Source organism: Canis lupus, chromosome 1 (genome assembly GCF_011100685.1).
Source record: "Canis lupus familiaris isolate Mischka breed German Shepherd chromosome 1, alternate assembly UU_Cfam_GSD_1.0, whole genome shotgun sequence".
In the NCBI taxonomy this organism is placed as follows: Eukaryota; Metazoa; Chordata; class Mammalia; order Carnivora; family Canidae; genus Canis; species Canis lupus.
Genome location: NC_049222.1, coordinates 67646336 through 67670653, shown reverse-complemented (window position 1 = coordinate 67670653; position 24318 = coordinate 67646336). Strand labels below are relative to the sequence as shown.

Below are 24318 nucleotides of genomic sequence, written 5' to 3'. Positions count from 1 at the left end.
TTCATTCCTAGAAGGTATTTTGCATTATTGCTTATCTGGTTATTGTGATTGTATTCTGTGATAGTATGTTTCCAGCAGGAGCAACATTCTGTTTCTTCTTGGATTTGGTCAGCTTCTCTTTTCTTTCTATAGTGATTACCTCCAGACTTGGTCCCCTTGCAGAGCTCCTCTACCTTGCTCTGTGGGCTCTCCTTTTGTTTACTAGCATCCTTACTGTAGCCCAAATAGTCCTTTTTTCTTTTCTCCTTTTGTTCTATTTCATTTTTGTTTTTTTATTTGTAGCAACATACATTGAGTTAGATCTGTGTCTCTTTTCCATGAATGGGAACTTGTCTTTGTAATAATAATGATTACCATAAAGGAGGAATTATTTGTGTGTGTGTGTGTGTGTGTATGTGCATTTTTTTTCTTTATCAATGTATTTTTAAATAAAATTGTATATATTTAAGGTTTGCAACAGGATTTCATATACCAATATATATAGCGATAATTCAGCTAAGCTAATTATCATATCATTTCCTTATGTAATTGTGTGTGTGATGAGTGCACCTGAAATCAACTATTTTTGCATATTTTCAGTGTTCAATACAATATTAAGTAGAGTCATCTGCAAATATTTCCAGTGAATGATTTGTTAGATATAACATTTTAATGATATGGATCTCTCTGATGCCAGGCAATTTTTTCTCTTTCCACTCTTATTTTTCCCTAAGTGAAGGGAATTGTTAGAAGTTTGATTGCCACAGAACTGAATGAAGACTAACTAGCCTGAGTGCTGGTGATTTGTTTAGAACCAGATGATAAATGTTATCTGTGCCATTGTAAACAATGGTTTTGTATTTAGAATGTCATTACTTAAGTCATTAAAAAAGTCATTATGGATTGATTTCATCAAAACCATAGGTTAACGTTCTTATAGACTACCAGGTCTTTCTGATAATTTTCCTTATTGTATAGTAGTTGAATTGTAATTATGTAGCTTGTGTTTATTTGTGGGTAGCATTAAAACTTCACATAATTAACATTGTTATATGTAGATCATTCTTCCTTTTTATTGTGGGTTCAGAGATTCCACTCTAATGCTTTTGATCCTATGAGCATCCTGTTGAGATTGTCTGCTTGTTAAGATGGAAATTTAATTTTTATGAGGTTTGTATGTATTTTGAAGCAAATTAAAATTAGAGCAGTTAGGGTTGTGGATTTGATTTGTATTTTATGAAAGGAAGCAAAGTATTAAGTTTAAAAATATGATTTGATTTGAATGAACCATGCTAATTAAATTTGTTTTTGAGGACGGTATCAGAAAAAATATAAATGGAGATAAATTTTCATTGACTCTCTTTGCATTTAAGAAGCATAACTCAATATTTCCTTAACCCTTTGTTTTTAAAATAGGGCAGTAACAAAAAGTCATATACAAGTGCCTTATTACCTTGTAAAGGATCACTCAGGAAATATTTTCTTCCTCAGTTTATTTCTGATCATGGGAACATATAGGTGTTGCTATTATCATTTGATAACTGACTCAATAGCAATGAAATTAGCAGCACCAAGTCAGTCTTATTCAAATTTGTTATATCTAGTATTCAACTGTTAACTTGTTAAAACTTGGAGACAGTTGTTTATTGAAGGCTAACTATTCACTTCAAAATTTACCTATGGTTATAGACAGGATTGAGAATGAATGACCTATAGAAAAGCATTACTTCTCTAAAAAAATTAAATCTTAATTTTACTGTTAGGAGTTCAAAATGCTGCTAGGCATTTATTTGATAGGACTTCTCTGGAATAAAATAGTAAGAAAGGTTAGTGGAACTGAAACCCACTATTCTTGGGGACAATATAGGTCTGTTAAAAGACTGAGAGTGATGGGTAAGCCCACTAATACCAAACGAGAAAAATAAAAATCTTTGGTTTTCTTTGATACACACGGCAATTGTAACGTGTATATCTTGAATTCACCAGCTACTGTATTCAAAGGACCCTTTGGTCAGTAGCTAAGATAGGTTCTGGGGAGTCAAGGGACACTGGGGATGTATAACAGAGCCATGAAGAGGGGAAATTAATTGAAAAGGAAATGACCGATTCTGGAAATTACCAGGACATCCTGCCCAGGATGTCATTACCAAATCTGTGCTCCATTATTTTTATGAAAAGATAAAATTCATACACATTTGAGGACAATGGCAAACTGAGACATAATTGGCCGGTGGTAATAAAGGACATTTCATATCACATTAGTCTAGTATTTTTAATTAGGGTTTCAGTTTAATTATGCTTTAATTCTAAACTAGTTGCAGGCGCTGTGTGAAGATAAGAGTACAGAGATGGAGGACCAACTCCTCAAGTGGTAGCCGTGATTGTACACAACATGACATGACTGCACAGCCTAGGCTCTGTGACCTGAGTGCTTAGGGAAAAGTGGGAGTTCCTTCAGTGCATTCGATTTCCATTACCTTTCTGTTTCCTCGTTACTCAGGAAGAGAATCCGGCTCAGTATTCCTACACTTAAAGTGTACTAATTCATAATATCTAAGGAAGAGAGATGAGAAGGAAAAGGACGCTAAAAATCAGAATTATAATACTTTTGGATTATATTATTTTTATGTAAGTCATGCTGCTTTTTCCCACTTAAACACTCTGAGTGGCAGAAAATGCGACCTCAATGAGTCAATAGAATAAAATACTTTGGTAGAAAAAAAATGCTGCTCTTGTAGGTCTTGATAACGTAATTATTGATAATATAATGTATGTCAAGCATTTAAAAATGAATAGAGACATGGCTGGACCCAGTGTTGATGGCATTACTACATCATTAAGGGCCTGTGTCTAAATACTTAGTAATTAGACTTCAGGTTAGTAAAATTTTATTTTGATCTGGAATCATTTATCTAAGGAAGTGAGCCCTGCCTTGGCTCAGCTCAGAGGAAAAGCACGGAGTGGACGCATTGGGGCGTGAATAGGATTCACTACCTGGTTCCTCCTTGCTCTGACTTCATTTGTTGTTGTCTGGGGGAACGAGAGCTGCTCATTGGCTCAATGCCTTTACTTGTAGGAGACAGATGCTATCTGGTCTCTCCTGTCAGAAGAATTCCCAGAATAAGCCGTTCAACGAAGAACAATCGGTGTCTTGTTGATCGCAAACACTGGGGATCCTCTGTATTCTCTTGCACCTTGTGTGGGTTTTTTGTTTTGTTTTGTTTTTTATCGTCCATGTGTGTCCATCAGTAGCAAAAACTTCACTGACTAACTCAAGTGGCACACTGGTGGCTTTGGAAGAGAGACCGCTTTTCTGTGATTTGGCTGTTAGCTTCGTCGTATCTGAAAGTGGCCCCATGGCTAGTTCATCCGCAGCAGCTCTGTTGGGCCTGTCTCCCAGGGTGTTCCTGTTTTTGTCTTCTGATGTACCCACTTTATTTCTTTTATTTTTAAGATTTTATTTATTTATTTATTTATTTATTTATTTATTTATTTATTTGAGAGAGACCTTGTACAAGTGAGCATGGTCGGGGAGGGGGAGGAGGAAAGGGAGAAGCAGGGAGGCCCATGCGAGACTCGATCCCAGGACCCTGGGGTCACGTGAGCCGAAGGCCGACGCTTAACCGACAGCCACCCGGGCGCCCCTGAATGTATACACTATATAAACCAGTCTTTGTTTCCAGTCTTCCTTCTCCATCACCTTCCCCTTGGTGACCAAACACTCACAGTCACAAGTTTCTTTAGCTCTGCACCCATTTCAGGGTACCTTAAGCAATCCATTGGTGCTGGAAACAAATCTACTATCGTGCGGTTTGATGTATGAAGAGAGAGAGAGAGAGCGAGCTGGGCCCCAGGGCCATTGAATAGATTTATTTTCAGTCTTACTTACAGGCTGAGGTTCGGCGTACGGCCCGGGCTATTTGACTCAGAGCTCCACCTCTTCTTCAGGCTGGAAAGTACAGCTGACGGTCGAACAACACAGGGGCTAAGGCCACTGACCCCCCAGTGCCATTGAAAATCCACATCTCACTCTTGACCCCCCAGAAACTTTGCTAGCAGTTGACCAGGAGCCTTCCCAGCAACCGAAAGTACCCATATTTTATCATAGGCATTACACACCGTGTTCTTACAGTTAGAGCAAAGAAGATGCTATTAAGACAATTACAAGAAGGAAGGAATGCCCTTCGGGTACTGTACTGTGTTTATTGAAAAAGAAAATCCAGGTAAAAGTGGACCATGCATAGTTAAAACCTGTGCTGTTCAAGGGCATTTGTACTGTTCCGCATGATCCAGCACAGGCCCTGTCCGGGCTCCGTCCGTCCGTCCATCTGTCTTCTTGTTTGAGGAAAGCAGGAACGTGCTTCCTGCCACTCGGGGTGAAGTGTTAAGAGCAAGCAAGCCACAACATTAAAGAAACCCTGTGAATTGCTGATTTGTGTTAATGCCTAAAATCCATATAAGCAGGATTTACGTATTCATTTATTTTTATTCATTTTATTTATTTATTTATTTATTTATTTATTTATTTATTTATTTATGAACGAATCGATGAGAACAAGTTAAAATCTGAGAAGAAAATACACAGCAGCCAGATGGTCCATTTTAGAACCCCTCTTGAGTGAGTTAACAAGCCTTTATTGAGTGCTTGACTTCTGGAAAATAGGATGCTGTATGTACTGGAAGAGAGAAAATACCCGTAAGACCCCCATTCCTTCAAGCACGTAAATCTCGTTGTTGGAGGCCCTTGAAATGCATATTTATAAAAAAATTCTTGGTAGAAATTGAGGACTACCTCTAAGTTAACAATATTGCAATTTATTAATTCATTTATTTTAAAAGGTTTTGTTTGAGGGATCCCTGGGTGGCGCAGCGGTTTGGCGCCTGCCTTTGGCCCAGGGCGCGATCCTGGAGACCCGGGATCGAATCCCACATCGGGCTCCCGGTGCATGGAGCCTGCTTCTCCTTCTGCCTACTATGTCTCTGCCTCTCTCTCTCTCTCTCTCTCTCTCTGTGACTATCATAAATATAAAAAATAAATAAATAAATAAATAAATAAATAAATAAATAAATAAAAGGTTTTGTTTGAGAGAGAGAGGGAGAGCATGAGTGGGGGAGGCCAAGGGAGAAGAACCTCATGTCAGTGTGAACTTCGAAGCCCAGGGCTGCCTCGTTGAACAGAAACACCCTGCAAGCATGGTCTTCTAATTTTGATGCGTAAAGTCCTAACAGCAGTTTTAAGATAAATATGGGAGTCAAATAGACTTCCATTTCTAATTCCAGTTTCAGAAAGCAGAAGATTTATTTAAAAGGCCGAATTAGGTGATCCCTGGGTGGCTCAGCGGTTTAGCACCTGCCTTTGGCCCAAGGCGTGATCCTGGAGTCCCGGGATCGAGTCCCATGTCGGGCTCCCAGCATGGAGCCTGCTTCTCTCTCTGCTTCTCTCTCTCTCGGTCATAAATAAATAAACAAATAAATAAATAAATAAATAAATAAATAAATAAATAAAAAATAAATGGCCGAATTAACTATCCTATTTTTGAAGTAATTTTGAAGTGTATTTTCATCTCCTCCATGGTCTTTAACTTTGTTCTACCGTTAAGATTAAACATAGAGCCAGTTACTTAGCTCACCTGTTCACCGCCGTGGGCCTACACCTCCTTTACCAGGGGCTCTGCCCGGATTCAGGATGTGAGACCCGTTAACCTTTTTAAAAATTGGCAGTTTTGCCCACCAGATGCTTTGCCTCTCGGTCGCTTTATAGCGTTCGATGCGTCCAACGTGCGGCCACCACCCAGACCGACACGTACAGGTGGTAGGACATTGGGCCCGATGCGCCTTTTAAGCGGTGGCCTCATCCATGATCCCCCTGGTTCTCCAGCGCGTGGGCAGTACGTGTTGCGAGGGTGGGGTGTCAAGGCCCCCCACTATCAACAAAGCATTTCACACCTTTCTCCCTGCCCGCCTGTGCCCTCGCCCGTGCCCTCGCCCTTGACCTTATTCAGTAAGTCGCCCTCAGGTGCCTGACACATTCTGATCCCGTCATGGCTCTGCGGTTCACCTGCTGTAGACGGCGAGGTTGTTGGGGTGCCTGGGGAGCCCCGGCACGCAGAGTGTCTGCCTTTGCCCCGGGCTGGACCCCTGGGGCCTGGGATCGGGCCTCATGGCCAGCTCCGTGCTCGGCTCAGACTCCACTTGTCCCTCTCCCCACGGTGTGCTTGTGCTCTCTCCCTCTTCCCCCCTCTCTCTCCCCCCTCTCTCCCCCCTCCCCCTCCCTGTCTCTTGTCCCCCTCTCTCCCCTCTGTCCCTACTGTCTTCCCTTCTCTCTCCCCACCTTACCCCTCTCTCTGCCCCCTCTTCCCCCTCTCTCTCCTCCTCTCTTCCCCCTCTCTGCCCTCTCCCCTGTCTCTCCACCCTCCCCCCCCTTTCTCCCCTTTGTCCCCCTTCTGTCCTCCCTCTGTCTCCTACCTCCCCCCTTTCTCCCCCTTCTCTATCCCTCCTCTGTCCCCCCTCTCTCCCCCCTCTCTCCTCTCTCTCCTCTCTCTCCCTCCAATAAGGAAATAAAAGCCTTAGGAAGAATGAAGAGGACAGGATGGACGGAGGAGGACAGGAGAGGTAGAAAGGGGAGGTCTGTAGGCCGGCTGACTGTCGGGGCGCAGGGGAAGACGTGGAGTAAGAGGCCTGAGTGCGGGCGGGAGGCCGGGGAGCGTGGCGGGCGGGGGACCCTGCAGAAGGCTGCCCTCACCTGCGGGAGGGGGTGCGGCACCGAGGGAGACGCCCTGCAGAACTGGGGGTCCAGGGCGCGGGTGGACCCGGAGGTCAGGGGGGAGCCCGGCCACGGCTCCTGGGTGCCAGCCTTGGCCCATGGGTGGAGACCTGGGCAGAGTGAGGCCCGACGGCAGTGCCCCTGTGCCCCCCATGCCCCCTCCCCTGTGCCCCCCGTGCCCCCGTGTGCCCCCTCCCCCATGCCCTCTGTGCCCCCTGTGCCCCCCTGTGCCCTCCTGTGCCCCCGTGCCCTCCTGTGGTTCCCCGTCCCCCCATGCCCTCCCATGCCCCCTGTGCCCCCTGAGTCCTCCTGTGACCCCTTGTGCCCTCCCATGCCCCCGTGCACCCCCCGTGCCTCCCCAGGAGGCCACGGGGAACTGACAGGTGCAGAGAGCCACTGATAGTGGTTGTGGTCCCAGGTGGCCTCCTGCGGCTTTCTCAGGCGGGGCCTTCTAGAATACTCCAGTGTAGGAACAAGTTTATGCGAGACTCTATTGAAACCTCAAGACAGAAAGCAGGAGCTCTAAGTAGGAAATAACCCCCGTGATGTGGAGGGTCGGGGAGCCCCGGACTGGGGGGGATGCCCCGGATGCCCCCCCAGCAGCTCCCTGCGCGGGGCACGTCAGGCTGAGGCTCCAGGGGAGGGCGCAGCGCCGAGTGGCCTGGGCAGCATCGGGGGTTGCAGTGAGCGGGCCGGGAGGCCGTGCGGGAGCTGCCCTCAGCAGATGGTGGGGGGGCAGGTAGGCTGAGGTGGGAGCCTCCGGGACCCTCCAGCCATGCATCTCGGACTCTTTTTTTTTTGTTTAGATCTTGTGTATTTATTTACTGGAGACCGAGAGAGGCAGAGGCGCGGGGAGAGGGAGAAGCGGGGAGCCCGATGCAGGGCTCGATCCCGGGCCCCAGGTCACGGGGTCATGGCCTGGGCCGCCGCCCACCCTGGAGCCCCAGGCACCTGTAGGGAGCTGAAAGCAGGGCTCCATCCCGGGTCATGGGGTCATGGCCTGGGCCACCGCCCACCCTGGAGCCGGGGGCACCTGCAGGGAGCCGCATGCGGGCTCGATCCCAGGCCCCAGGTCACGGCCCGACTCTGAGCCCCAGGCCTCGCCTCCTGCCGCGGCTGCCGACCCGGGCACCGTGTGCAAACACCAGCTGCATGCCCTCGTTCCCGGGTTCAAGCAGTGGCAGGCCCGCACCTCTCCCAGCTCGTGAACAGCGTGGGCACGAGGCTAGGAGCTGGGTTCCGGGGTCGGGGTCCCACCTGGACACCCCCCGCCCCTGCCTCCAGGCCCTCTGGGCGGTGGCACCTGCGGTGACCTCCGGGGCAGGTGGCGCCCGGACACAAGCCGGGCCTGGTGTCGCAGGCCCATGAAGAGGCGGGAGCTTCAGTGTCCTCGCCTCCACTTGGTCTTCATGGGACAAGAATTGTCAGCGGCTCCCTGGGGTCCCTGACTACGTCCTGGTGTGTCAGGCTCACGTCACATGGGAGTTTTTCATTTCTGAGTGCTGTGTGAACGACTAGGGGACAGTAACCTTGTCTTTGGTGCTTTCAAATAATATTAGTTGATTGGTGGTGGTGACTTCTCTTGGAAGTTTCGCTTTGAGATTTTAATTTATAGCTTGTAGCAAAGAGATGGCAACTTTATGGTAAATGTTGAATACAACCGTGAAAATAACATTATTACCTTCTCTCCCTGGCTACATCTGCTAGAGACTCCTAAGTGTAACTGTGTGCATTTTCTTTAACAGAATTTGTTAGCTTCTTTTCTGAAATAAAATCGGCTTGCTTTATTAGTCATAAGTATGTTACTTTTCCTAAAACTTAAGTTGGGGTAGTTTCACACCAAAATGGGTAAACATTTTTATTCTTCTTGGCTTCGTTGCTCTGACTTCTTCATAAAATTTGGAAATCACATTTTAACTTTTCATTGCCTTTTTTATTAAGTGTTTGGAATGCTAAGCACATGGAAGCATCTTGATTTTTACTAGGTTGTGGTAACAGCCTAGTCAAATTTGATTTTTTTCAGTCTCCAGATTGATTTTTTAAAACCGTTTAGAAAGAACCCATACTTGTTGATGCCATTTATCATCTTGTAGGTTTTAATGTCATATTGTCCAAGTTCCTCAGTAATTATTTGCAGGTTTCCAGGACTTAAATAAATAGTAAGCCATAAACCTGAAAAATATACAGTAATTTGTGGAATCAAACCAAAATAAAATTATACCTTCTTACCCGTGAGTGAAAAGCTACATTATTTAAAGACCACCAAATTATAGGAGAAAGAGGGTTGAAAACCAAAACCTAAATCTACATATTTTAGACACTTATTCAACTAAACTTGCTTTATTAAAATCACTTTAAGATGCTCCAGTGAATTATTTATACATATTTTATCCAAAGATTCACCCCTAACTGCCAATACTGCTGACATAGGTTCAGTTGAGTTGACCTCAAGCTAAAAGGATGCTTCCCAGTGCACGGGACATGCTGAACAGATTCGTGACCATGATACTGTGTGACGTGTTTTTGAGGGTGTGTTTATATGATCCCAATAAAAACTACATCCCTTCTTGGTAGGAGAGGAGAAGGTGCTGGTGCACAGAAGGATTGCCGTGGGGAGGTGAGGTTCTGGAGCAGCAGAATGAGATCTGCACTATGACTGTCCTCTTTTGGGGATTACAGAACGAAATAACAAATGAGACGTAGCAGAAAACTTTGATTTTTGCATTTTTGCAAAATCATTTCTGCATTTTTGAAGAAAAGGACTTGGTCTATCAGAACCAGTGCTGATTTTTTTGAGGAATGAATGCGATGTTGATCGAATGACTTTGATGCCATCACGAGATACGGAACACCACTACCTGACGCCAGCCTTTATACTAGGATGCGGCTGCAAACTCTCTCTCGCATTAGGAAGTGCAATCCGCCTCCTCTCTAAAATAGGTTTAAACTGTTGTCCTCATCAGTAAAATACGATTGACTCTCAATCAAAGTGGTATTCCAGCTCGGTCCCCTCCGTTGATGCTTCAGATCTTTTAAAGACGGTATCCCGCAGGGGTGCCCCGAAGTGTACCTCAAGCTCACCCTGTTTAAAAGCAGTTGTATTATTTGCTCTCAAGCTCGCTTGATTATAATCCTCCCTGGTTGCACGTACCCAACTGATCCTTCTCCCTCTTTCCTTTCCTGCACCAGCTCCTGCACTGTCTCCTTAAAGTCCCGCTTGCCTGTCTCTGGCTCCCTCCTGTTCCAGTGATGCTTTGATTGAGACCCTCGGGCTAGGGTCAGTGGTCAGTGCAGGAGGCTCCCTACTGGGTCGCCTGCCTGGGCTGCAGGAGTGACCTCTAATCCATCCACCTCGCGCTGGGCTCTCAAAGTGGTTGATCTGAAACAAAAATCTGATCATGTGAGCCCTGCCTGACATGTTTGCTGCCTCCCGGCTGCCCACAGAACACAGCTTTCCTTCTTAAACGGTTTCCATGCACAAGACACTCTTCAAATATATTATCTCGTATAATCCTTGCAGCAAGTAAGTGAGGCGCTTACCACCTCTTATTATCTCCATTTTTCAAATGTGGAAATAGACACGGAGAGATTGTGTGCCTGGCCTGGGTCACGAGGCCGCAGGACGACAGTGGGGCCTGATGCTGGGTCCCCTTTGTAGACACTGTGCGCTGGTGCTTCTGACTCAGCTTCCCCTAAAGGCAAGGCTTGAAAGTCAAACCGACCAGAGAGGATGCGCTCGTTCTGTATCATCACCTGCCCACGTGTGGGGTCGCCTTGCCACGTTCTGGAAAGGAGTCCGTTTTAAGTTTTACAGCATAAGGTTAACGTGGAAAGGTGAGGAACCGATCTTGGCCTGGGCGCTGGACTGTCATAAGCACTAGTGGCTCTTAAGTTGTTAGTGCCTCGTGTGGCTTCAGTTTTAGTTGAGTCACTTTTAAATGTTTTTTGCAGCACTCAGACATGATCTTTTTCTTGAGCACTGTCTTTTCTTGCCGCTGTATCATGGACGGTTTGGGGCATACACTTCGCTACAGAGAAAAATATAATGACGCTGAGCCATTGGGATGAAGATATTTCACTTCTTGCTTCTGCCTGAGGCAATCCTGAGTTGTAAGCTGTTGCAGAAGTTGAGAAAACTTTAAAATTTTTATGGATGGAGCCATCGAAAGCTTTCTGTCCAAAAGTTAAGTTTCATTTGAGAAAGGGAACATATAAATCCAAATGCGTAGCCTCATTTTGCTAACTCTCTACCCTTCTTTCAACCCATGGTTTATTCTGAGCATTTATCCTATTTTCTGAGGTCATTCATTTTCCTTCTAGTGTCAGATAGGTTGGAAAATAGTTTTATCCATTGAAACATGTATTGTTTCTTGATCATGGTTGAAACTTTGGTGAATAAATTAAAATGGGTAAATTTCTAAATGCATCTTCCATGTGAGAAGCCTTCATCTCTTTGATAATGGCCATCACGTCCCCCTATGTCACCGCTCCTTTAAATAAATATTCAGGTTCCACCCAGAACATGACTTTCACTTATTTCACCATTATGATCCCACTTGGAATTAGAAGACCCATGTATATAAGCAGGTATCGTTTTGTGTCCTAGAAAATCAGTGGCGGTTATTTTAAATAGAACCATCTTAGGGGCTGAATTGTGTCCCCTCAAAATTCATGTGTTTGGAGTCCTAACTCCCAGTATGTCAGAATGTGACCATATTAGGAGATGGGGCCTTTGAAGAGATACTTAAAGACAATGAGGTCATATGTTGGGTCCTCACCTCATATGACTGGTGTCCTTATTAGGAGAGATTAGGGCACAGAGATGGTGAGGAGGTTGCCATCTGCAAGTGAAGGAGAGAGGCCTCAGGAGGAACCAAACCTGCTGACACCTTGATCTTAGACTTCTGGCTTCCAGAATTGTGAGAAAATACATTTCAGTTGTTTCAGCCATCCAGTCTGTGGTATTTTGTTATGACAGCTGCAGCAAATTAAGATAGTCTGTAAACTTCGTGCCTTAATTCCTCAAACCTGAGATAGTGATTATTTAACCTTGATTTGTAGCCTTGGTAGATTAAGTAAAAGGGATGATTTATGGGCAGACTGAAAATTGATATTATCCAAAACATGTTAGTTTTTTTTTTCTTTTAAGGTTTTATTTTTAAGTAATGTCTACACCAAATGTGGGGCTTGATGCCACAACCCTCAGATCAAGAGTCACCTGCTCCCCTGGCTGAGCCGGCCACATGCCTTCCTGTTAGCTGTTGTGGGTGTTTCTTCTCTACTTTTACTATAGAAGGGAATGTTCATTCTAAAGTAAAAGCAATGAAAGTTTAAAAACACAGCTTTTGAACAGAAGTGGTAGCTTTACAGGATAGGTTTTGTATACGGATGAGAAAGAAATTTTGATGATTTGAGTCTTGAGAACATTTGCCTGAGTAAATGGTCTGTAGCCTGAGAGACTTTAGGACCATGCCAGTTGAGGAGTTCTAAAAGTTCTAAAGTTCCCTAAAGAGTACTTGAAAGATAGGGAGTAATAGATGAGTCGTTTAGTATTTATGAACATCTGATTTCTAATCACGAACTGATGCCATCTTGGATTCTGTGATGCCACAAGTTAGGAAAAATTTTCATTTTGAATTAATAAGAGTAAACATTGATTTGGGAAAGAATCACCAATTGATGCCAAATTGGGGGCAGGAGAAGTTTGAGGGAGAGCAAAATATTTACATGCTCCTAAAGCATCTCCTTATAGGTTTTTTGTTCATTGCAAAGACAAAAAATAGTGCCTATAGTGGAGAAATGGAACATCAAAATGACATTAAAGAGGGGCAGATGTGTGATCTGGGTTTGCTGCCATGAGAGAAATGTAAAATCACTTTTGTAGCATTCTGACAAACACATTATCTGAATGGAATCATGAGGAAGTGTCAGGTAAAGCCCAATAGAGGAGTATTCTAAAAAAAAATACCTGGCTTTTCTCCTGGTATTTTGGCAATGTCATGAAAAGACAAAATGGCAATGTCATGAAAGACAGAGAAAGGTTGAGGAGTTGTGCTGGATATAAGAAGATTCTGAGAAGTGCCAGTTAAATGCAATTCATGACTCTTGATCGAATCCTAGACTGGGAAATCCAGTTAAAAAGGACATACTTGAGCTAGTTGACAGTGGGATATGGGCTATGAATTCTGTTGTAACCGGCAATTTTTTTTTTTCTGTAAAGGACCAAATAGTAAATTTTTTTAGGCTTTGTAGGCCATCTTGGCTCTCTTGTACCAACTCTCCAATTTTGTTATTGTTCACATTGTTGCCGTGGCAACACACAAAGAATGGGCATGGTTGTGTTCCAGCAAAATTGTCTTCACAGAATCAGTTGGCAAGCCAGGGGTTGACCCTTAGGGTTGCTGAACCCTGCACTATATAATCATATTGTGTCAATGTTAAAGTTTCCAAGTTTGCTAACAGCGTCAAGGTTATGTAAGAGAATGTTCTTGTAGTTTGGAAATACATACCACGGAAACACTGGAGGATTAAGGACATGTTGTTGTATGCTACCTACTATCAAATTGTTTAGGAAACACACATAAGTTGGATAGGATTATAGAATAAATGTTAAAACATTTGGAAAGATAAAGAGAAAATAAATGTGATGGCGTGTTGAAAATTGGTTAGTAAAGGACTAACCAATAATACAAAGAACAGGATACAAATAATTCTTTGTATTATTCTTGCGACTTCTCTGTAAGTTTGAGATATTTTCAAAATAAAAAAGATAAAAGCAAATTAAAAGAGTTCCCTCTGCTTAAAGTGGGTAGGGAAGCAAGAGACAAAACTAACGATCAACATACATGCGCACACACACACCTCTTCCCAGTGTTGCACCATCTGTGACATACTGAACCATGTGAATAAACAGAAGCTACAAAACTAGGCTTCTGGGGACTGACTATTCATTTAAAAGGCAGAATTCATGAGAGAGATGAAAACAAAGTACAGAATTAGGAACAAAGGCTCAGCAGAACCTCATTTGGCCTTTGAGCTCTCTTGAAGGACAAAGCCGTGGGGAGAAAGCAAAATGTGGATGTGTTGGTGATATTTTTGCTGTTTTCCTTACCTTCCTCTCAATCCTTTCCTCCCTCAATACCCCCCTTTCTCTTTTTCTTCCTCTTTCTCTCCTTTTGTTTCTCTCATTGGCCTTTTTAAAATCTTCTCTCTCTCTTCCTCTACTTTTTACTTCCCTCTCCTAAGATAGGTAGTAGTACGTGGATTTGCTTCTGGTATATTCTTACTAAACACCAACTGAGTTAAAATCATTGTAGAGAAACCATAATCAGCACAGCTATGTTCGAATCATTGAAAGCCTAGCTCTAAAACCTCAATAAGAAATATCCAGGGTTCATTCCACACATACTCACATATACCTGCTGAACCTTTAGCTTATGATTAAAAATAGGAAAGAATATGATTCACCTTCCATTAGCTTGGTCCATTTCTCAGATAGGCCATTTTCTACTTATTGATTGGCCTGATTTTTGGGGAGTGTGTGTGGTTCAGGAGGGCTTTTTTTTTCTATTCAATGCTTTTCTGATTTCTGTTTTCACTTATTTGTAATTGTTTCCCTTTAAGGCATCTCTTTGCTCCAATAATATAGCCCCTATTACAGCTGCTACTCCAATTGCACCTTAACCCAAACTTAACAGCTTTCTTTTTTTTTGCATGTAAAACAGTGTTATTTTATTTTTTAATGGTGTACAATGTGATGATGTTAATATACATTGTAAAATGGTTATCATGATCAAGTTAGTTGCCATATACATCATCTCACATAGTTATCATTGTTGTGTATGTATGATGGTAACATTTAAGATCTACTCTCTTAGCATGGATTTCAGGTGACCAGTGCAGTATTATTAACTATAGTCACCATGTTGTACATTAGATCCATAGAACTTCTTTTTCATCTTGTAATTGAAAGTTTGTTGATAAACAGCAAAGAAATTGATCAGTAATCAAAAAACAAAACAAAAGAAAAAAACCAAAACCAAAACCAAAACAAAAAACCTCCCAACAAACACAAGTCCAGGATCAGATGGCTTCACAAGGCAAATTTTTACCAAACATTTAAAGAAGTTAACACCTATTCTTCTCAGACTATTCTAAAAAAATAGAAAAGGAAGGAAAACTTTCAAATTTATTCTTTGAGGCCAGCATTATCCTGATACCAAAACCAGATAAAGATACTACTAAAAAATTAGAGAACTACAGGTCAATGTCCCTGAAAAATATAGATGCAAAAAATCCTCAACAAAATATTAGCAAACTGAATCCAACAATCCATTTAAAAGAAACATTCACCACAATCAAGTGGGATTTATTCCTGGGTTGCAAGAGTGGTTCACTATTTGCAAATCAATCATCATGATACATCACATCAATAAGAAGGTAAGAACCATATGATCATTTCAGTAGATGCAGAAAAAGCATTTGACAAAGCACAACATCCATTCATTATAAAAACTCTCAACAAAGCAGGTTTAGAGGAAACATACCTCAACATAATAAAGGCCATATATGAAAATAACATAGCTAACATCATCCTCAGTGATGAAAAACAGTTTTTCCCCTCAGGACAGGTAAAGACAAGGATGTCCACTCTCACTACTTTTATTTAACATAGTACTGGAAGTCCTCGCCACAGCAATCAGACAACAAAAAGAAATAAAAGGCATCCAAATCAGTAAGGAAGAAGTAAAACTTTCATTATTTCTGATGACATGATACTATGTAAGAAAACCTGAAAGACCACCAAATAACTGCTGGAACTGATAAATGAATTCAGTAAAGTTTCAGGATACAAAATCAAAGTATAGAAATCTGTTGCATTTCTATACATCAATAATGAAGTGGCAGTAAGAGAAATTAAGCAATCTATCCTATTTACAACTGTGCCAAAAATAATAAGATCCCTAGGAACAAACCTAATCAAATTGGTGAAAGGCCTATACTCTGAAAACTATAAAACATTGATGAAAGAGATCGAAGATAACAGAAAGAATTGGAAAAATATTCCATGCTTACGGGTTGGAAGAACAAATATTGTTAAAATGTTCATACTACCCAAAGCAATCTACACATTTAACACAATCCCTATCAAAATACCAACAGCATTTTTCTCAAAACTAAAACAATTCTAAAATTTGTATAGAACAAAGACCCTGAATAGCCAAAGCAATGGAGCAAAGCTAGAGGTTCTCACAGTTCTGGGCTTCAAGTTATATTATAAAATCATAGTAATCAAAACAGTATGGAATCGGCCCAAAAATAGACACATAGATCGATGGAACAGAATAGAAAACCCAGAAATAAATCCACAACTATATATTCAATGAATCTTCGACAAAGCAAGAAAGAATATCCAGTGGGAAAAGATAATCTCTTAAACAAATGGTGTTGAGAAAACTGGACAGCAATATGCAAAAGAAAGAAGCTGGACCACTTTCTTATAGCATGTATGAAAATAAATTTAAAATGGATTAAAGACCTAAATGTGAGACCTGAAACCATAAAAATCCTACAAGAGAATCCTACATAGGCAGTAATATTGGCTCTAGCTGGGAAGCCTGGGTGGCTCAGTGGTTGAGCATCTGCCTTTGGCCCAGGGCGTGATCCTGGAGTACCAGGATTGAGTCCCATGTCGGGCTCCCTGCATGGAGCCTGTTTCTCTCTCTGCCCGCCCCCCTCTCTCTCTGTGTCTCATGAGTAAATAAATAAGAATCTTAAAAAAAAATATTGGTTCTAGCAATTTTTTTCTAGCTATGTATCCTGAGGAAAGGGAAACAAAAGCAAAAATAAACTATCGGGACCACATCAACATAAGAAAGCCCCTGTACAGTGAAGGAAACTAAAAGACAACATACAGAATGGGAGAAAACATTTGCAAATGACATGTCTGTTAAAGAGTATCTAAAATATATAAAGAACTCAACACTCAAAAAACCAAATAATCCAATTAAATGGGTGGAAGACATGAATAGACATGTCTCCAGAGAAGACATCCAGATGGCCAACAGACACATGAAAAGATGCTCAATATCACTTACCAGGGAAATACAAATCAAACTTATCGCCTCACGCCTGTCAGAATGGCTAAAGTCAACCACACAGGAAACAGGAGGCATTGGTTGGTGAGGATGTGGAGAAAGGGGAATGCTCTTGCCCCGTTGGTGGGGATGCAAACTGGTGCAACCACTGTGGAAAACAGTGTGGAGGTTCTTCAAAAAGTTGAAACTAGAACTACCCTACAATCCAGGAATTACACCACTGGGTATGTACCCCCAAAATACCAAAGCACGAACTCAAAGGGATGCATGCACCGCTATGTTTACTGCAGCATTATTTACAACAGCCAAATTATGGAAGCAGCCCAAGTGTCCACGGATAGGTGAATGGATAAAGATGTGGTTGTATATACAATGGAATATTATTCAACCATAAAATAGAATGAAATCTTGGCATCTGCAAGAGAGTGCAAAGCTAAGCGAAATAAGTCAGAGAAAGACAAATACCATATGATCTCACTCATTTGTGGAATTAAAAAAAACAAACAAAGGATAAAAAAGAGAGAGACAAACCAAGAAACAAACTCTTAATTATAGAGCAGAAAGCGATGGCTACCAGGGGGGAGGTGGGTGGGGGAATGGGTGAAGTAGGTGAGGGCGACTGAGGAGGGCACTGGTGATGAGCGCCGGGTGATGTATGGAATTTTTGAATCACTATATTGTACACCTGAAACTAATATGACACTGTGTTAACGAACTGAAATTCAATAAAGAATTAAAGAGAGAGTTTATATGTCTTGACCTACGTATCCCCATTTCCTCTACCCCTTTGCCTCTGGAAACCACCGTCTTAGTCTCTGGTTCTGTAAGCTTGATCTTTTACAAATCATCTTTGGTGCTCTTCTGCAAGAGGTCTGTCTCAACTTTTTCTGCTCATTTTCCATAATATCTAGAATCCTCTGCCCAACTTTTTTTTTGTGTGTGTGTTCATTTGCTGCTCTCAAATATATTGAGAATCAAGCATTTTATTTTGTTCAGTAAAATTTTACACAGCAAATGTGACAGTTATCAGAAAACTGGATATCCTGTAAAAACCTTTACTATTTGGTTATATTTATGACAGTGAATGAGAAAATGTTGCATATGTGTACTCTGAATTTTTTCAACTACTGGACTTAACAGTTACTTGCATTAAATTCATTTAACGCCAAGAGAATATTGCTGCATAAAATTTACTTTCAAATGATGTCCTTCAATAGTATTTATTGAAAGCACTCCCATGTATTCTAATGATATTTTGACTGTCCAACTAAAAAGACACTTAAGTTAGCCCTTAAGGTAATGTGGCTTAACCCTCCTAGTTTGGTTTCTCTACAGTTGGGTGGCTTACTCTTTTTTTAAGAGAAAGAAATTCACTATGGTTAAATGTAGTGAAAGTGAGTACTTTTTTTTTTTTTAAACTGTACACATTAAAGTGATATAATCAGGACTTATAAAGTTTACAGGGAAGGCTTTTTAGCCATTTAAAATGGAAACGTGTTGTTTCGTCTCCGGATACTGCTTTATTGAATCCCTAAAAATCTGTGTGTTAAGAATTATTGATAAGCAAAAATCTGCCCTGTTCTGGTTTTATTTTTTCCTTGTCTTTTCTGAGATAACAACAAAAAAAGCTGCAAGCAATTCCTAGCTGAAGCATTCCTTCACTGGAACTGGTCTTTTTGAAAGATGAGAGAAGTGCCATAGTAAAGCAAAGAAATTGTTAGGGACCTAAAGTGAAAAGCAGTAGGTTATTATGAATAATTTTGTGAACTTACATGAGATTCATTTTAACATGACTACTTTTGTTCAAAAGCTCATTAGAGGTTAACAAAATGATTTCATAGAAAAAGCCAAAGCTCAGACAACTGTTCATAATTAGCATTTATGAGACAAGGACACAAAGAACTTTAGAGCTCAAAGGAACCTTACAACATTCTAACAAATTCCATTATATTAAAAAGAAGGAAACTATGACCTAAGTAGAAGTAAGTGTTTTCGTGAGGTCTGAAGTAGACTGTGAGGTTTTTTTTTTGTTGTTGTTTTTTGTTTTTGTTTTTGTTTAACTACAAGGTATATAAAGTAAAATGGTTAATTTATTATTGTGCTTAGATATGACAGGTTATAAAAATATATAAAAAAATTTAAAAAAGATATGACAGGATATATGAAATTTTTGTTCATTGCAATGTATTGTATTCGTTTTCTATGGCTGCTGCAGCAGATTGCAATAAAGGTGGTGGCTTTAAACATCAGAAATTTATTAACTTACGTCCCCTGAGGTCAGAGGTCAGATGGTTTCAGTGGGCTGACATCAAGGTTGGGCTTCTTCGGGAGGCTCTATTCATTGGTTTGTCTTTTGCAAGTTTAAGCCAAGCCAACCGCTTGGCTTAGGGCTCTTTTCTTGATCTTTTAAAGCCTTCAAGGTCAGGCACTGCCCTCTCAGGTTCCCAGCTGCTTCCTCCTAACACGTGCGAGGACGCGGATGATTACATCGGATTTACCCAGGCTATGCAGGATCATCTCCCCATCTCCACGTCAGCCTATTAGCCACCTCATCTGCAATGTTAACTCCTCTTTGTCTTGTAATCTATCACAAGTAATAATCTGAATACTTATGTTAAAATAAAAATATGAGTGGATGCTTGGAGGCACAGGTATGAATTTATTTGATTGTTTAATGTTCCTGTGTCTTCCCCTACCCTCAGCCCTTGTGTTAGAACATCTCCTTAAAGCTACTGTAGCGCATTAATAAATAACAACATTATAAGAAATGGCTAGCATTTTAATTTACTGTATTGGAAGTGGCTTTTCTGGTCAGGATATAAATTATTTTGGAGGGATTTTTCAAGTCATTAGAAGTTGGGCAAATCAGGTGTGCTCTCCTTGTGCACATTCTTATCGTATTAATGTGTAACGGCAACGTTTCCTGGCATACACGTCCAGCTAAATACACAAGATAACCTTTTGTTTTTTGATAGATGGCTTAATATGCATTCTAGCTAGATAAAATAAATGGAGGAACATGGTCATTTATAGTGGTCATTTCTGTTTTTTACAAGGTTAGATACTGGTCTGGTTGTGCTCATCTTGCCGTGGGTGTTGTGATCTTGTTTTTCTACAGATATGAAAAGTACATTTATCATTTCTAACCACAAACTACCTTGTTTCAAAGCTGTAAGATTTATTTATCAAAGGGAACTTGTGTGGGAAAGGAATTTGCACCGTATTGGTTGAATCAGATACATTAGTCTTTTTTGTTTTGTAAAGGTGTTTCATGTGTGTATTGAATTTCCCCAGCCTGAGGTAGTGTTTCTGTTTGGTCCAAAGATTCTAGAATTTTTTTTTTTTTTCTGATTGCAATAGAAACACTGCAAATTTTCAAAGGGCTGGAGGTATCTTTGATTAAAAGGAAGTTCCAAATAGTTGTTGGGTAAAAGGTAATTGAAAGAAAGTAGAACAGAACTGATAGCAGTCTGCTTCTTTCAGTCTTTCTTTCTTTCTTTCTTTCTTTCTTTCTTTCTTTCTTTCTTTCTTTCTTCTTTCTTTCTTTCTTAGATTTTATTTATTTATTTGAGAGACAGAGAGTGCACGAGCATTTGTGGGGAAGGGCAGAGGCAGAGGGAGAAGCAGACTCCCCACTGAGCAGGGAGCCCAACGTGGGGCTCGATCCCAGGACCCCGAGATCATGACCTGAGCCGAAGGCAGATGCCCAACCAACTAAATCACCTAGAAGCCCCTAGCAAGTCTGTTTCTTGGGGTGGGAATAAACAGACACATCTATAAACGAATGGCCAGCGGGGAGGTTTGGATGCTGTCCAGGGAAGTTTTGGAATTACTGATGAGTTTGTTGGGAGTCTATAAATCTGCTACAGAACGATTTTGTTTACATCAAAAGTTTACATCAAAGAGAATAGGTTCCACAATATTATAAACTTGAGCACTGAAAAGGGTATCAGTCCAAATAGAGGTAAATTATACTGCTTGAAAATAAACTTTCATGCTAGGAAGTGTAAAGGTGGGGGTATTGACAGGCAGTTAAATGAAGGGCCCAATAAACTAATGCTGAAAACTATAGTTAACTAAAAGCTTAGAATTCAAGATTTGTGTGATGCTGCCAGACTGAAATTTTGTCCAAGGTGGTATGTGTGTTTTGCATATATATATATTTAGTAAATCTAGAAAGACTCATCTGTTAATATTCCCAGAAACTGAGTCCCAAAGGAGTTTGCCCTGATGACTCAACCACCAATAAAAAGTGTCATTCTCTTTATCGTCGAGTAAGAGTTTTCAAATTAGAACAGCCTTTCCTTACTTGACAAGAACCTGAGTGTCTGCTAATCGTCTGGCATTATGTTACATGGTAGATACAGAATCTAAGCAAATTCAGTCCCTGACTGCGTGTGTTTTATAGTCTAATGGGGAAGCTTCATTTTAGTTTTAGTATTTTAAATATTTTAGGTATGTATATATGTATGTATTCACTTATTTAGAGAGCGCCTGAGTGGAGGGAGGGGCAGAGGGAGAGGAAGAGGGAGGTAAAATCTTAAGCAGACTCCACACTGAGCGTGGAGCCTGACGTGGGGCTTGATCTCATGATCCCAAGATCACGACCTGAGCTGAAACCAAATCAGATGCTTCACCAACTGAGCCACCCAGGCACCCTGGGAAGGTGCATTTTAATTAGTTAATCAGACCACATTAAGGTACCTACAGCTGTGAGAATCTGGAAGACCTTCCCCCAAAAGGTGAGCTGTGATCAGAGGGGTAACTAGGATGCGATACCGTGGAGAGAGATGGGTTGGGGACGGCAAAGCATTCAAGTTTGAGGAGACAACATTACAAAGACTATGTGGCTGGAGGGTGTGGGAGTTCACGGAGTGTAGAATGGGAGAAAGTGCTGAGGGAGATGAGGATGGAGAATAAGGTGGTGTCCCGGGTGAGGACTGTATCATTAAAGGGTTTTAACAAGGTGGGTCATGGTGGTGATAAAAGTGGATTTCTGTTTCAAAAGATCATTTTGGTGACAACGTAGAGCAGGAGCAGGTAGGATTGACCATGGGGGGATGAGTAGAGCCATCTGCGGTCATCTGAGTGAAAGAGAAATTCATCCCTGGGTTAGTATTGGAGGGTGCGGAGAGGAGGTGATGATGGATTTGAGGGCAAGTTACAAGATTAAAATCTCAAGATTGGGTGATGGGTTGAGAGTGAGAAGGCATTTTTGTTTCTTGGCTTTCATATCTGGATGAGAGGAGATATTTTACTGAGAGAGGGAGGTCTGGAAGAGGACCGTGTTTGAGGGTGAGGATGGGGGTGCAGCTCAGAGGCACAGATATGGATGGGTTTGAAATGCCTTTGCGACAGGCAGGTTGAGAGATCAATTAGACAATTGGATACGTAGATCTAGAGTGTGGAGGAGATGTTTGGTCAAAGAATTTATGGCGTATCTGCGTTGGCTTAAAATGGAAGCTGTTGACACCGATGAGAAATTCCAACACATAGTGGCCAGTAAGGGGCAGATAAATCTGCAGACCTAAGGGTGACCAGAACGTTTGGAGGAAGTTTGTAGATTTACATCAAGGAAACCAAGAATGTGAAGAGGGAGTCATCATCAGTGTTGAATTCTGATGAAGCATGAAGAATAGTGAGGGCTGAAAAATGTCTGTGGCACAAGTGGTACGAAAGTCATCAGTGACTTTAGGCCAAACGGTTTCCGTGGTGTGAACCTGCAAGTTTTCTAATCATAGGTATAATTCTTCATCGGTGGATACTTAGGCCATCCCTACGTTTGAATACTTAAACTTACCAGAAGTGGTCATTTGCTATTTTATGGAATTCTCATCTAAATGCAGGATTTATTGTCTTCTTACTCATTTGTTCACTCATTCATTCATTCGTTGTGATATTTATCCTACCCCTCTCAAAACCAAACAGAATGAGATTTGCAAAATAGGATTTGCTGTTGTGAACAATACTTCTGTCCTGATATGGACATCCTTTTTTTCTTTTTTTTGGAACATCTTTGTTTCTCTTGTGTCAAATGCCATAGTAAAAGCTTCTTTTGTTGCTTTTAGTATCTTTTTTGAGTCTTAGTCTAGTCTCAGCTGTAGTCTCCCTGACATTATTTGAGGGTGCATTTCATTTGTATTATTTTGTTCTTTTGTGTTATGCACGTTTTATGTATATTAAATACCGTAGGAAAGAACCACGCACATTGCTTTTAGGCAAGTTCTGCCTTTTTTGTTGATTCATCTTAGTTTGCATAGTCGGTCGTGTGTTCTGTTAGAATGAGCCATAGTCCCTTTCCCTTGAACTCATAAAATCATTATTTTCTCACCCCCAAATAAAAATAATTTATTTTTTAAACGTCCCCGTATCTGACCTTACATACTATTCTTCTCCCTACTTATTAGGAAAGAACCTACTTGCCTTCTGGTCTCTTTGCCTTTCAAGGATTCTCAATTTATGGTCGTTTTATGCTCTCCAAAGGCCTAAAGTGCACCTACCGTCAGCTGTTACCCCAGGGTCAGTAGGAGTCCCTTGTACATTCCGTACAGGAGGTACTTCAGCTAAAATTGTGTAATTATAGATAAATTGTTGATTTGTTTTCTAAATTAAGAAATGCAAAACTCTTTGTTGATATATTCATCGTCACTCTTCCTGCCTATATACTACGGTCTTCTATTCATTTATTTTAGATAATGGGGGAAGGGGCAGAGGGAGAAGGAAATAACCTGTCTTAAGTAGGCTCCATGCCCAGTGTGGAGCCCAACAGAAGGCTCGATCTCACAACCCTGAGATCATGACCTGAGCCGAATGCTTAACTGAGAGAGGCACTCAGGAGCCCCAGGATCTTCATGAAATTTTAGGACTACCTTGCTTTGTAGTTCATGGCTGGTCCGACACATGAAATGGTGGCTGGGATGTTGAACATGCAGTGTATCCTCATACACTCCTCAGATCATTCCTGCTTGTAATTGTGGCGTTGATGAAGACGGAGGGGGATACCAGGAAGGCAGATTTGACCAAGTAAACTGGCAGGAGCTGTTACAACAAAATAAAACATTTAGTCATTTTTTTCCCTTGGTTTGAGTAACCATTTCCAAGCCTTGTTTGATGGGCAAGTAATCAGAGTAGTCACACAGGATCTGAAATTGAGAAGAGGGCCCGCCCTCATGGGGAGTTAATGACCCATGATTGCTGTCCTGAAATTTTTACTATTTTTTTTTCTTTGATTTGGGTTTTGTGAATGGTATCCTCACCTGACATGTGGTCCACCTGCCAGTACCTCCCATCCTCTTTGGGATGGGGTTTTGACCCCTCGCTCTCCTGCCCTCCTCCAAGCCCAGTGATTCCTCTGACCCTGGAGGGAGTATAGATGTGCAATGGTTGACTCTAGCATGTGCCTCCTGCTTCTGAGTGTATAGCACAGGACCTCCAACACCTGTGAGGGTCTGTAATCACTGTAATGAGTATTCGCACACC

At 41.7% G+C, this 24318-nt stretch overlaps 1 protein-coding gene and 1 long non-coding RNA gene across 7 annotated transcripts in view; one reads left to right on the top strand and one right to left on the bottom strand.

Annotated features, from left to right (window-relative positions):
* PTPRK (protein tyrosine phosphatase receptor type K) overlaps window positions 1–24318 on the top strand; it is a 546322-nt gene that overhangs the window by 35747 nt on the left and 486257 nt on the right. The window lies entirely within an intron of this gene.
* LOC106558822 overlaps window positions 1–24318 on the bottom strand; it is a 51837-nt gene that overhangs the window by 19828 nt on the left and 7691 nt on the right. The window contains exon 3 of the long non-coding RNA XR_005353912.1: window positions 23709–23877. This is a non-coding gene — a long non-coding RNA (uncharacterized LOC106558822). The remainder of the gene's footprint in view (window positions 1–23708; window positions 23878–24318) is intronic.